The 5,747-nt window shown below is 57.6% G+C and overlaps 1 protein-coding gene across 1 annotated transcript in view; it reads right to left on the reverse strand.

Moving 5' to 3' along the window:
• Positions 1-4,501: 4,501 nt before the first annotated feature.
• TXNRD2 (thioredoxin reductase 2) overlaps positions 4,502-5,747 on the reverse strand; it is a gene marked incomplete at its 5' end in the record, with an annotated part of 37,876 nt that continues 36,630 nt past the window's right edge. Inside the window, one exon of the mRNA XM_044674549.1 lies at positions 4,502-4,827. The remainder of the gene's footprint in view (positions 4,828-5,747) is intronic.

A 5,747-nucleotide genomic window follows, 5' to 3' on the forward strand; every position in this document is an offset into this window, starting at 1 on the left:
CCAGATGACTGTGCCATCGGGCCAGTGGGGCCTGCCGACCGCTGGGTGGGTCACAGCCCGGTGTCGGGGAAGAGAAGGAAGTTTCTGCTTTTGGTTTTTTTCCTTCTCGATCAGGGAATTTGCTTCTCTTCTCTGTAAGTGGGCAGCAGCTGTGGGGATTAGCAAGCGGAGCGTCCCATACGCTGTTGGAAATGTTCGTTGGGTTTTGCTCACCTGTTTTTAGTTTTCACCCAAGAGGGCCCAGGGGTGGGATGACGATGGAGCAAGACCCAGAAAGCATACATTGAATGTTTCCGGAAAAGAAAACAAGATAATACTTTAAACACGAGCTAATACTCATTCGTACCTTCTCCTTTCAAGATCGTGACGATAAAGGAGAGCCGACGTTTAGCAGCACCTACTATGCGCCAGGCCCTGTGCTAATTGCTTCACGGTTATTGTGTCGTCTGATCTTCACAACAGCCCCGGGATGGAGGGGCGGTCATTGTCCCCATTTTACAGATGACAGAGGCAGACAGGTGACATGACTTGTCCAGGGTCAGACGGCTAACTATAACAACTATAATAAAAATATTGATAGTAATAATAGCTGGGGGTGGGGGTGGCAGCAAGGTGGCTTGGTGGATAGAGAGCGGGGCCCAGAGTCAGGAGGTGCTGGGTTCAAATCTGGCCTCAGACATTGTCTAGATAGGTGACCCTGGGCAAGTCACTTAACGCCCATTGCCTAGCCCTTACTGCTCTTCTGCAGTATTGATTCCAAGATGGAAGGTCTTAAAAAACAATAGTAACAGCTAGCATTTATATAGCACTTTACAAATATTATCTCATCTGATCCTCACAACTGCCCCGGGAGGTAGGTACTATTACCACCCCTAGTTTATAGATGAGGAAACTGAGGTAGGCGCAGGCTAAGTGACTCGCTCAGGGTCATGCAGGTTGGATTTGAACCCTGGACTTAGAACTGCAGTCCCCTTAAGCTGCCCACATCTTTTAGAAAGTCCCAGGACTTGTGGCCACAAGCTTGAGGTGGGTGGAGCTACAGGGCCTTCCCAAGGGACCCAGGGGCTCTCCAAGGACGGGGAATCTGTCTGGGCCAGGGCTTCCCCAGCTCTACTTGGAGCCTACAGCTTCCTCTGCCCCCTACGCTTTCCGGTCAACCAAGGCAGATAGATGGTTGCCAGCCAGATCCTTCTAGGCAGGGTGTGCTGGCCTGAGAATGAGGGCCCCCAGACCTTCTCTCTGCCTCTGAGGGCCTGGGTCAAGCCTTCCTCCAGCCAGAGGCTCGGTTTCTCCCTCTAAAAAAGAGGGGGTTGGCCCCTGGGCCATTGCAGAGGGTCTCCCCTGTGTGGGCGAGGAGGCCCCTTGGAGCCTGTGAGCTAGCGCCCAAGCTAGGCTCGGGGTCTGGCTGGGGTGCTGTCAGCCGGCTCCTCTCAGGCAGCCAGGGCAGCTGAAACCAAACCCTTTGGGCTGGGATCACATTTTCCTCTACGATGCCAGCTCTGACAGGCTGCAGACTCCCAGGCCTCCCTCTCGGCAACAAGGCAGGCACCTTGTCTAAACATGACCCCGTCTCCACTGCTTCTCCTTCCCCCGCAGGGGGAATCCACTTTTCCCATCAGATTTCTGGCTGATGCAAGCAGGCTTTGGAAGGGAGCCTCCTGGACTGCTCTGGGCTCCCAGGGATGAGCCACTTGTTCCACCTGGAGATGAGCTCGGGATGAGCCGGCTCTTCCAGAGGCCGGGACGAGCCTTCGGGAGGCCCAGCACTATTCCTGACGTCCAATTAGCACACACAATGGGGGCCTTTGATTCAGCCTCCCTACCTGGAAGGGACAAAAGGGAAGCTGGCCAGCTTGTCCAAGGGCAGACGGGAAGGTGAGAGCGAGGCAGAAGAGAAGGTGGGGAGTCTACAGGCCCAAAGGAGCTCCACTCAGAGAAGCGTGTGCGATTCCCGGCTAAGAGGGACAATCCAGGGCAGGCTCCACTACTAACAGTTCTATAAAAATAAGGCACCCAACAGGGCCCGAGAAATCCTTGTCGACAGACCAACTGGGCACACTGGGCCCAGAACCAGGCAGGGGAAGAACAGGCCGGACTGATTTCAAGAATCAGAAAAGGGGGGGCAGCTGGGTAGCTCAGTGGATTGAGAGCCCGGCCTAGAGACGGGAGATCCTGGGTTCCAATCTGGCCTCAGACACTTCCCAGCTGTGTGACCCTGGGCAAGTCACTTGACCCCCATTGCCTAGCCCTCACCTCTCTTCTGCCTTGGAGCCAATACACAGGATTGACTCCAAGATGGAAGGTGAGGGATTAAAAAAAAAAAAAAAGAATCGGAAAAGGTTCTTTATGGATCCTTTAAGGTCCACCTTTTCAGGATCCATAATCTGCTGGAGGGACAAGACATGGAAGGGAGCCGCCTTTGAGGAACGTGGAGGCTGGGGCAAGATAGGAGCAGAAGGGAAGACGTGCTGGCTGAGCATCAAGAACGGATGGCGGCTCAGCTCACGTGTGCCTCTCGTCTATTCTTCTTCCCTTCTGTCTTAGAATCAATACCATTTTGGTTCCAAGGCAGGAGAGTGGTAAAGGCTGGGCAACGGGAGTCAAGTGACTTGTCCAGGGTCCCACAGTCAGAAGAGTCTGAGGCTACATTTGAACCCAGGACCTCCCATTTCCAGGCGTGGCTCTCTACTGAGCTGCCCAGCTGCCCACACTGGCACTGTGTTTTCAGTGGTGGCACTCCTGCATGTGTGGGTACACATATACACAGCTCTGCGCACACAGATGGGGAATACACACATGCACGTATACACACATACTTCTTGGGGGGGCTGCGGTCTACCAACAAAGGCGGGTGGGACCCTGCGCACGATCTGATTCGTGGCAGATCCTTGGCTGCCTTGTTTTGGGGCGATCCTCCTTCGGCTCACAGGTCTGATAGGCCATCTCTGCCCCCTGGCAGCACTGCCTGCCGGGCACTCTGCAAAGTGCTGAGGCTGGGAGGAGAGGCCTAAGCCAGCCCCTGCCCTGGGGGGCTTCCCTCCTAAGCCCCTCTTTGCGCGGGCAGGCCCGGCCTCCATAGGGGGAGCAACGTCTGTGGGAGTCTGGACAGACAGAGGACGGGTTCCGAGTTCACGTCCCGGCTCTGTCTTTTGTTCCTCGTCTGTAAGAGAAAGGGGGATGGGCTCGAGGGCCCCCAAAGTCCCCTCCAGGCCCCGACCTCTGACCCTATGATCAGGGGAAACAAGACCCTGGAAAGTCAATCTCTGCTTGGCCATCCCCGGCGGCTGCCAGGAGGAGAGCAACCATCAGGGGCCGTTGGGCGGCACAGTGGACAGAACACCAGGTCTGGAATTGGGGGGGTCCTGGGTTCGAGCCCAAACCGCGTGACCCTGGGTGAGTCACTGAACCCCATTCGCCTAGCCTTTGCCACAATTCTCTCTTCGAGCTGTCAAGTCATAAAGTGAGACCAGGATCCGAGTTGTGGGCGACCCCAGCACGTGCCCCCGTGCCGCCCCGCAGAGCGGGTCTCCCTCCTCCTCCCCCTCCCCGCCGTGCCGTCCGTGAGACACGGGTAATCTTCTTATTTGCCTTGTCAAAGGGGGCCGGCGGCGGAGCCTGCCCATCAGCTTGGCATTTTAATTGGGGAGGCCGCGGAGCGCCTGGGAGTTCACCAGCGAGGGCTTTTCTCTTGACGTGTCTTAAGGGTTTCATTCTCCCATTAGAGAGGAAAACCTCCCCTTTGTTCCCTGACAAGTAGGGTCCCATCCGCGCCTCCTCGGGAGCCCGGCAGCCTAAGTGCTGTTTTCTTTGGGCCCTGCCGGGGCAGATGCACTTCCCGGCCCCGCTGCCAGGACGAGCTGACTGACGGGGCCCGACAACGAGCTGCTGAAGGGAGGATTTCGCTCGGCCCATCAAACTTCAATGTGGAGGATTAGGGCTGAGAATAGCTCGACAATATTGACTTCAGGACACAATGGGAATATAATTAGGTACCTGACATGGAGTGGAGAGAAATACTCCGACACTCATACCAATTAAAGTAATTACACCCAATCTGGTGCATGCTACTTTGGAACAAAGCCTGTGGTTTCGCCTTTTTTTCCTGCTTTTTCCCACCCCCACCCCCTCCTTCCCAGCGCGCCGCTGACTTCACCCAGAGCCCCGAGAAAGGAGCCTTCCCGCTCGGCCGCCCTCCCACAGGAACTCTGGGCGGCGTCCGTCCGGGGGGCCTCGACTTTGGGACAGAGGCGGGAGGCCGGGCACGACCCAGGCTGACTGGCGGCCTACCTTGGGCGCGTTTCCCAGGGGCCGCCGTGTCTGGACTAGACGTGGATTTGGGGGGGGCTCGATGAAGAGTCGGGGCCTCCGTCCTCTGGCACACGTGTGCCAAAGGCCCACCGTCGAGTCCGTGGGCAGGCAGCCCCCAGCCAGAGTCCCCCTTGTGGCCCCCTCCCCACCCCCCCGGGGTAGGCCCCAGGACCCCGGAAGCAAGCACGGCAGAGCACACAACGCCATCTTTATTAGGTTCTTTCCATTGTCTCAAACGCACAAGAAATGCCAGGAGAGCTCGGCCTTGCACGGCCCACCGGGTGGGTTTCTGCGCAAGTCGTCATGATCTGGCATTCGGACACAAAGCAGGGCTGCGGGGCAGCGGGCCATCCCTGGAGAAGCGCACAGCGCTCGGCAGGGAGTGAGCGACCGGATTCCTCGCCTTCCTCTTATCGGAGAGAACGTCTTTGGCTCCGTGAGCGCCGATTCAGCCTGTGACTGAGCCTCGATCGTCGTTCCGCCGCAGGAACGCGCCGTGAGGATCCCGAACAAGAAATTCTGAAGGAGAAAAGCAAATCCATCCGAGGCTGTTCAGAAACAAGAGGAGGGTCGAGGGTCGAGGGTCGAGGGTCCCCCCCCTCCTCCCCCCCCGGCCCTCGAGGGTCCCGTGCTGCCCACCCGGGCTTAGAGGTGGTCCCCACGGCCCGCCTCTGCGGCCCAAACAAAGGCGGCGCTTCCGTTCCCAGCGCCATCCCAGACGCAGGTAGGCCGGGGCACGGGGGACGCCGTGGCCTGGAAAAACACTTGGAAAGAATAAAAATCTTATTTGCAGTCTGGCTTTCTTTCCCAAGGCCTCGACACAACAGCCGTGCGGCGCTCCGCATCTTGGTGGCGTTTCCTCAGGATGTCCTCTGTTGTTCTGTATCAAAGGCGATATGGGCGCGCGGCGGGGGGAAGGGAGCGGACGGGACCCCCGTTCCCAGGTTTTCACACAGGCAGCCTTCCAGGCGGCCTCGCTTTCTTTCCAAACACGATGCCATCGCGGGCTGGCGGCGCTGTGGGCAGCCTCTTATCATCTCCCACATGCTGGGACGCACACACGGAACCTGCGTTTCCTGAGGAATTCTGGCCTAAAGGCACCCACGGCCCATACGTGGCCACCGCCACTCGAGGAAGCTGGGGAGGAGGAGGAGGAGGAGGAGAAGGAAGAGGAGGAGGAAGAGAGAGAAGGAGAAAGAGGAGGAAGAGGAGGAGGAAGAGAGAGAAGGAGAAAGAGGAGGAGGAGGAGGAGAAGGAAGAGGAGGAAAAAGGAGGAGGAAGAGGAGGAGGAAGAGAGAGAAGGAGAAAGAGGAGGAAGAGGAGGAGGAAGAGAGAGAAGGAGAAAGAGGAGGAGGAGGAGGAGAAGGAAGAGGAGGAAAAAGGAGGAGGAAGAGGAGGAGGAAGAGAGAGAAGGAGAAAGAGGAGGAAGAGGAGGAGGA

The sequence above is a fragment of the Gracilinanus agilis genome, chromosome 1, assembly GCF_016433145.1.
Source record: "Gracilinanus agilis isolate LMUSP501 chromosome 1, AgileGrace, whole genome shotgun sequence".
Lineage (NCBI taxonomy): Eukaryota > Metazoa > Chordata > Mammalia > Didelphimorphia > Didelphidae > Gracilinanus > Gracilinanus agilis.